Source organism: Erinaceus europaeus, chromosome X (assembly GCF_950295315.1).
Source record: "Erinaceus europaeus chromosome X, mEriEur2.1, whole genome shotgun sequence".
NCBI lineage: Eukaryota > Metazoa > Chordata > Mammalia > Eulipotyphla > Erinaceidae > Erinaceus > Erinaceus europaeus.
The window spans coordinates 90,807,387-90,813,485 of NC_080185.1; positions in this window are offsets into that span (position 1 = coordinate 90,807,387).

Genomic DNA, 6,099 nt, shown 5'->3' on the forward strand with positions numbered 1-6,099 from the left:
CAGCAGCTCAACCTGCAAATTTCTCAAGAGGTCAAGGGCCCACCCAGGTTCATGAATTATGCATGAGGCTCCAAAGACTGAACAGTTCAGAAAACCAAGTCTAGCAAATAGGGATTACTGCGTTCCTGCCAAGGCAACGTGGCCACACCTTCCTATTCATGAATAATGAACTGATGCAGCCGAGCCACCCCTGGACTTACTGCATCCCGACAAGGCTGCCTTGGTCCAAGCAAGTCCACTTCAGCAGGTGCCTCAGTTTCCACAACTGTTAAGTGGGGATAATAGTACTCCATTTCTACCAGATGCACCATGATGAAAATCAGATGTTTATGGAATGAGCTCACTGCTAATTTCCTTTTCTTTTAACTAAAGCACCGCTCAGCTATGGCTTACAGTGGTACAGAGAGGATGGAACCTGGGGACTCAGAGCCTTAAGCATTACAGTTGTTTTGCATAACCATTAGCCTAACTCCCCAATCGGAGGTCTGGCGGTGGCGCAGTGGGTTAAGCGCATGTGGCGCAAAGCGCAAGGACCGGCTAAGGATTCCGGTTCGAGCCCCGGCTCCCCACCTGCAGGGCAGTCGCTTCACAGGCAGTGAAGCAGGTCTGCAGGTGTCTTATCTCTCTCCCTCTCTGTCTTCCCCTCCTATCTCCATTTCTCTCTGTCCTATCCAACAACGAACATCAACAATGGCAATAATAATAACCACAACGAGGCTACAACAAGGGCAACAAAAGGGGGAAAAGTGGCCTCCAGGAGCGGTGGATTCATGGTGCAGGCACCGAGCCCAGCAATAACCCTGGAGGAAAAAAAAAAAAGAGACTATCTCTATCCAATATATAAATAAAAATAATAGGGAGACGGGCGCTAGCACAGCGGCTTAAGTGCACGTGACGCACAGCGCAAGGACTAGCATAAGGATGCCGGTTCATCCTTATGCTAGTTCATCCTTATGCCCCCGGCTCCCCACCTGCAGGGGAGTCGCTTCACAGGCGGTGAAGCAGGTCTGCAGGTGTCTTTCTGTCCCCCTCTGTCTTCCCCTCCTCTCTTCATTTCTCTGTCCTATCCAACAACGATGACATCAATAACAAAAATAGTAACTACAACAAGGGCACCAAAAGGGAATAAGTAATAAATAAAGATGATAATGATTTACAGAATAAAGTACAGAACTGTACTTAATTAAAAAAAAAAAAAACCTGGAGAGCGGAGCCAAGATGGAGGCTTGGAGACAACACCTGGTGTGAGCTCTGCAAGAAAGCTGCTTTCAACCTGGGAATCTCGGGAGGGGCCACCAGGTTCCAGATGATATCATGATGCCATCCCGACTGCCAACTGACTTTTTGGGGCAGAGGACCCCACCATGTGTCTTGGAGCCCCGCCTCCCCTGAGCTCTGCCCCACTAGGGAGAGACAGGCTGGGAGTATGGATCCACCTACCAACGCCCATATTTAGCAGAGAAGCAGTTACAGAAGCCAGACCTTCCACCTTCTACACCCTGTAATGACTATGGACCATACTCCCAGAGGCATAAAGAATAGGAAAGCTATCAAGGGAGGGAATTAGATATGGCGCTTTGGGAGGGGGGACACTGTGTGGAAATGTACCCTTCTTATCCTGCGGTCTTGCTAATGTTTCCATTTTAAAATTAAAAAAAAAAAAAAACTAGGGGGTCAGGTGGTAACATAGCAGGTTAAGCACACATGGCGCTAAGAACAAAGACCAGCGTAAGGATCTCTGGGGGGGGGTCCATTTCACAAGCAGTGAAGCAGGTCTCAGGTCTGCAAGTGTCTTTCTCTCCCCCTCTCTGTCTTCCCCTCCTCTCTCCATTTCTCTGTCCTGTCCAACAACAACAACATCAATAACAATAAAATAACCACAACAACGATAAAACAAGCGCAACAAAAGGGGAGAAAATAGCCTCCAGGAGCAGTGGATTCCTGGTGTAGGCACTGAGCCCCAGCAATAACCCTGGAGGCAAAAAATTAAAAAAAAATTAAAAAGAAAGCTAAAAAAAAGTTTTTTTCAAAAACCTTTTAAAGTAAAATAGTGGGGGGGGGGCAGGGGGTTGAGTGCATATGTCACAGTGCCTAAGGACTCGGGTTCAAGCTCTAGGTCCCCACCTGCAGGAGGAAAGCTTTGCGAGTGGTGCAAGTGTCTCCCTATCTCTCTCCTTCTCTACCACCCCCTTCCTCTTGATTCCGGGTTGTCTCTACCCAATAAAGATAATATTTTTTTAAATAAATAAAATAAAATAAAATAAAATAGTGAGGGCGGGGGAGGTAGCATAATAGCTAGGCAGAGAGACTCCCATGCCTGGGGCATTTTTTTTTTCTTCAGGAATTTTAAACTTTATTCAGGAAAATTGAGAACATTCATGTGTTAGGCCAAGAGAGAGAGAACCCTTACTCGTGTCACCTAGGCAGAGACAGAGAGGAAATACCTGAGGCTTTGAAGTCCCAGGTTCAACCCCCCACACACACACCATAAGCCAGAGCTGAGCAGTGCTCAGGTTAAAAATAAATAAACAGGGAGTCTGGTGGTAGCACAGGGGCTTAAGCGCACATGGTGCAAAGCTCAAGGACCAGCTAAGGATCCCGGTTTGAGCCCCCGGCTCCCCACCTGCAGGGAGGGGTCGCTTCACAGGCAGTGAATCAAGTCTGCAGGTGTCTATCTTTCTCTCCTACTCTGTCTTCCCCTCCTCACTCCATTTCTCTCTGTCCTATCCAACGACAACATCAATAACAACAACAATACCCCACCTGCAGGGGAGTCACTTCACAGGCAGTGAAGCAGGTCTGCAGATGTCTATCTTTCTCTTCCCCTCTGTCTTCCCCTCCTCTCTCCATTTCTCTCTGTCCTATCCAACAATGATAACATCAATAACAACAACAATAATAACTACAACAACAATAAAAAACAAGTGCTCTGGTTAAAAAAAAAGAAAAAGAAAAAAAGAGAAAGAAAAGACAAAATAAATAAATAATGGCCACAGGAGTAGTGGATTCTTAGCATAGGTAACCAGCCCCAGCAGTAACTCTGAAGGCAAAAAAAAAATAAAATAAAATATCCGGGGCCGAGTAGTGGCACACCTGTTTGAGCACACATTTCACAATGCACAAGGACCCAGGTTCCAGGTTCGAGCCCCAGGTACCCACCTTCAGGGGAAAGCTTTGAATAGTGCAGCAGTGTTGCAGGTCTCTCTCTCTCTCTCCTTCTATCACCCCCCTTCCCTCTTGATTTCTGGCTGTCTCCATCCAATAAATAAAGATAATTTTTAATCCCACAAAAAATAAATTTAAAAAATCAACTAAAGATTTATTTAACAGAAGAGAGGAGAGAGAGAACCATAACATCACTCTTGACACATTCGATGCCAGGGATCAAGTTCATGCTTGACAGTCCAATGGTTTACCTACTGTGCCACCTCCCAGTCCACAATGTGTATTTATTTGTTTGTTTATTTATTTATTTTTATTTTGAGAGAAACCAGAGGTAGTCTGGGAGGTGGATAAAGCATTGGACTCTCAGGCACGAGGTCCTGAGTTCAGTCCCCAGCACCACATGTACCAGAGTGATACCTGGTTCTTTATCTTTCTTGTTAATAAATAAATAAAATCCTAAAGAGAGAGAGAGAAACCACAGCATCACTCCAGTATATCAAACCTAAGAGCCTCATGTGTGTAAGACCTGTGCGCTACCCACTGAACCACTTCCCAGTGCCCTAGTTTTTTTTTTTTTTCCTTTTCTTTTTTACCAGAGCAATGTTCAGCTGTGGCTTATGATGGTGCAGGGGACTGAACCTGGGACTTTGGAACCTCAGGTAAGAGGGTCTCTTTGTATAACCATTATGCTATCTATCCCACATGTTCTTTTTCTTTTAAAGATGTATTTATGAGGGAGTCGGGTGATAGCGCAGCGGGTTAAGCGCACGTGGCATAAAGTGCAAGGACCGGCACAAGGATCCCGGTTCGAGGCTCAAGCCCCCGGCTCCCCACCTGCAGGGGAGTCACTTTTACAGGCAGTGAAGCAGGTCTGCAGGTATCTGTCTTTCTCTCTCCCTCTCTGTCTTCCCCTCCTCTCTCCATTTCTCTCTGTCCTCCAGCAATGGTGACATCAACAACTACAACAACAATAAAAAACAACAAGGGCAACAAAAGGGAAAATAAAGAAATAAAATATATATAAAAAAGATGTATTTATGAGAGGCAGGGAGAGAGGGTTTGAGAGAGAAACAAAAAATCACTCTGGCACGTGATGCCGGGGATGGGACTAGGAACACCTCATGCTTGAGAGTCCAACATGTTATCTACTGTACCACCTCCCAGACCACACTCGTATCTTTTTTTTTTTTTTTAAACAGCCTTGAGGGTAGAGGTAGAGGAGACAGAAAATGTTATACAAATGACTTTCATTCCGGGGGCACACCAAGTTCAATTCCTCCTCCCCCGCCTCCACCACCAGAGTTGAGCAGAGCTCTGGTAATACAGTAATTTTAAAGATGAACAAAGAAATGAACAGTCTTGAAACATTCCCGTCAATAATGTCTATTAACTCGGTAGGCTTGGGGCTGAGTGGTGGCGCACCTGGTTGGTTGAATGCACATGTTACAATGTAAAAGGACCCCGGTTCAAGCTCCCAGCCCCCAACTGCATGGGGAAAGCTTTGCAAGTAATGAAGCAGTGTTTTTAACTGGCTCTGTCTCTCTCTTTTAAAGATTTTATTTATTTATTTATTCATGAAGACAGAAGGAGAGAGAAGGGAGTTGGGCGGTAGCCCAGCGGGTTAAGCGCACGTGGCGCAAAGTGGAAGGACAGGCTCAAGGATCCCGGTCTGAGCCCACCCCTTCCCACCTGCAGGGGAGTCGCTTCACAGGCAGTGAAGCAGGTCTGCAGGTGTCTAACTTTCTCTCCCTCTCTGTCTTCCCCTCCTCTCTCCATTTCTCTCTGTCCTATCTAACAACGACATAAACAACAACTACAACAACAACAAAAAACAAGGGCAACAAAAAGGAAAATAAATAAATATTAAAAATTTAAAAAAAAAAAAAAAGGAAACAAAGAAAGAACCAGAGAACCAGACATCACTCTGGTTACATGTGCTGCCAGGGACTGAACTCAGGACCTCATGCTTGAGAATCCAAAGCCTTATCACACTGTGCCACCTCCTGGACCACTCTCTCTCCCTCTCTATCATGCCCTTCCCTCTCATTTTTTTTTTAATTTTCTGGATAGGAGAGAGAGAAATTTAGAGGGGAGGGAAAGAGAGAGGAAGAAAGACAGACAGACATCCACAGACCTGCTTCATAGCTTGTGAGGCAATGTCCCCGCAGGTGGGGATCCTTGCACTTCTTACTATGTGTACTTAACCCGGTACACTACCGCCTGGGCCCTGCATTTTTAAAAGATTTTATTTATTTATGAGAAAGATAGGAGGAAAGAAAGAACCAGACATCATTCTGGCACATGTGCTGCCAGGGATCGAACTTGGGACCTCATGCTTGAGAGTCCAAAGCTTTATCACTGTGCCATCTCCCGGGTCACAATTTTTTTTAGGGTTTTTTTAAAAAAATTTTTATTATTATTTATTTTCCTTTTTGTTGCCCTTGTTTTTTTGTTGTAGTTATTGTTGTTGATGCCATTGTTGTTGGATAGGACAGAGAGAAATTGAGAGAGGAGGGGAAGACAGAGACAGGGAGAGAAAGACAGACACCTGCAGACCTGCTTCACCACCTGTGAAGCAACTCCCCTGCAGGTGGGGAGCTGGGGGCTCAAACCGGCATCCTTACGCCGGTCCTTGTCCTTCGAGCCATGTGTGCTTAACCCACTGTGCTACCGCCTGACACCCCACACTTTTTTAAAAACCAGAACAGTGCTCAGCTCTGGCGAGTGGTAATGCAGGACACTGAACCTGGAACCTCAGAGCCTCAGGCATTACAATCTTTGCATAATTATTATGCTCTCTCCCCTGCCCCAAGAAGTAAATCTTAAAAGAAAGAAAACATAGGCCCTTCAGAATAGCTCTCTTGGGTGCTGGCTTTGTCCTGTGCACCACCCAGGTTCGAACCTGGCCCCACTTCACTGAAGGAGGCTTCAGTG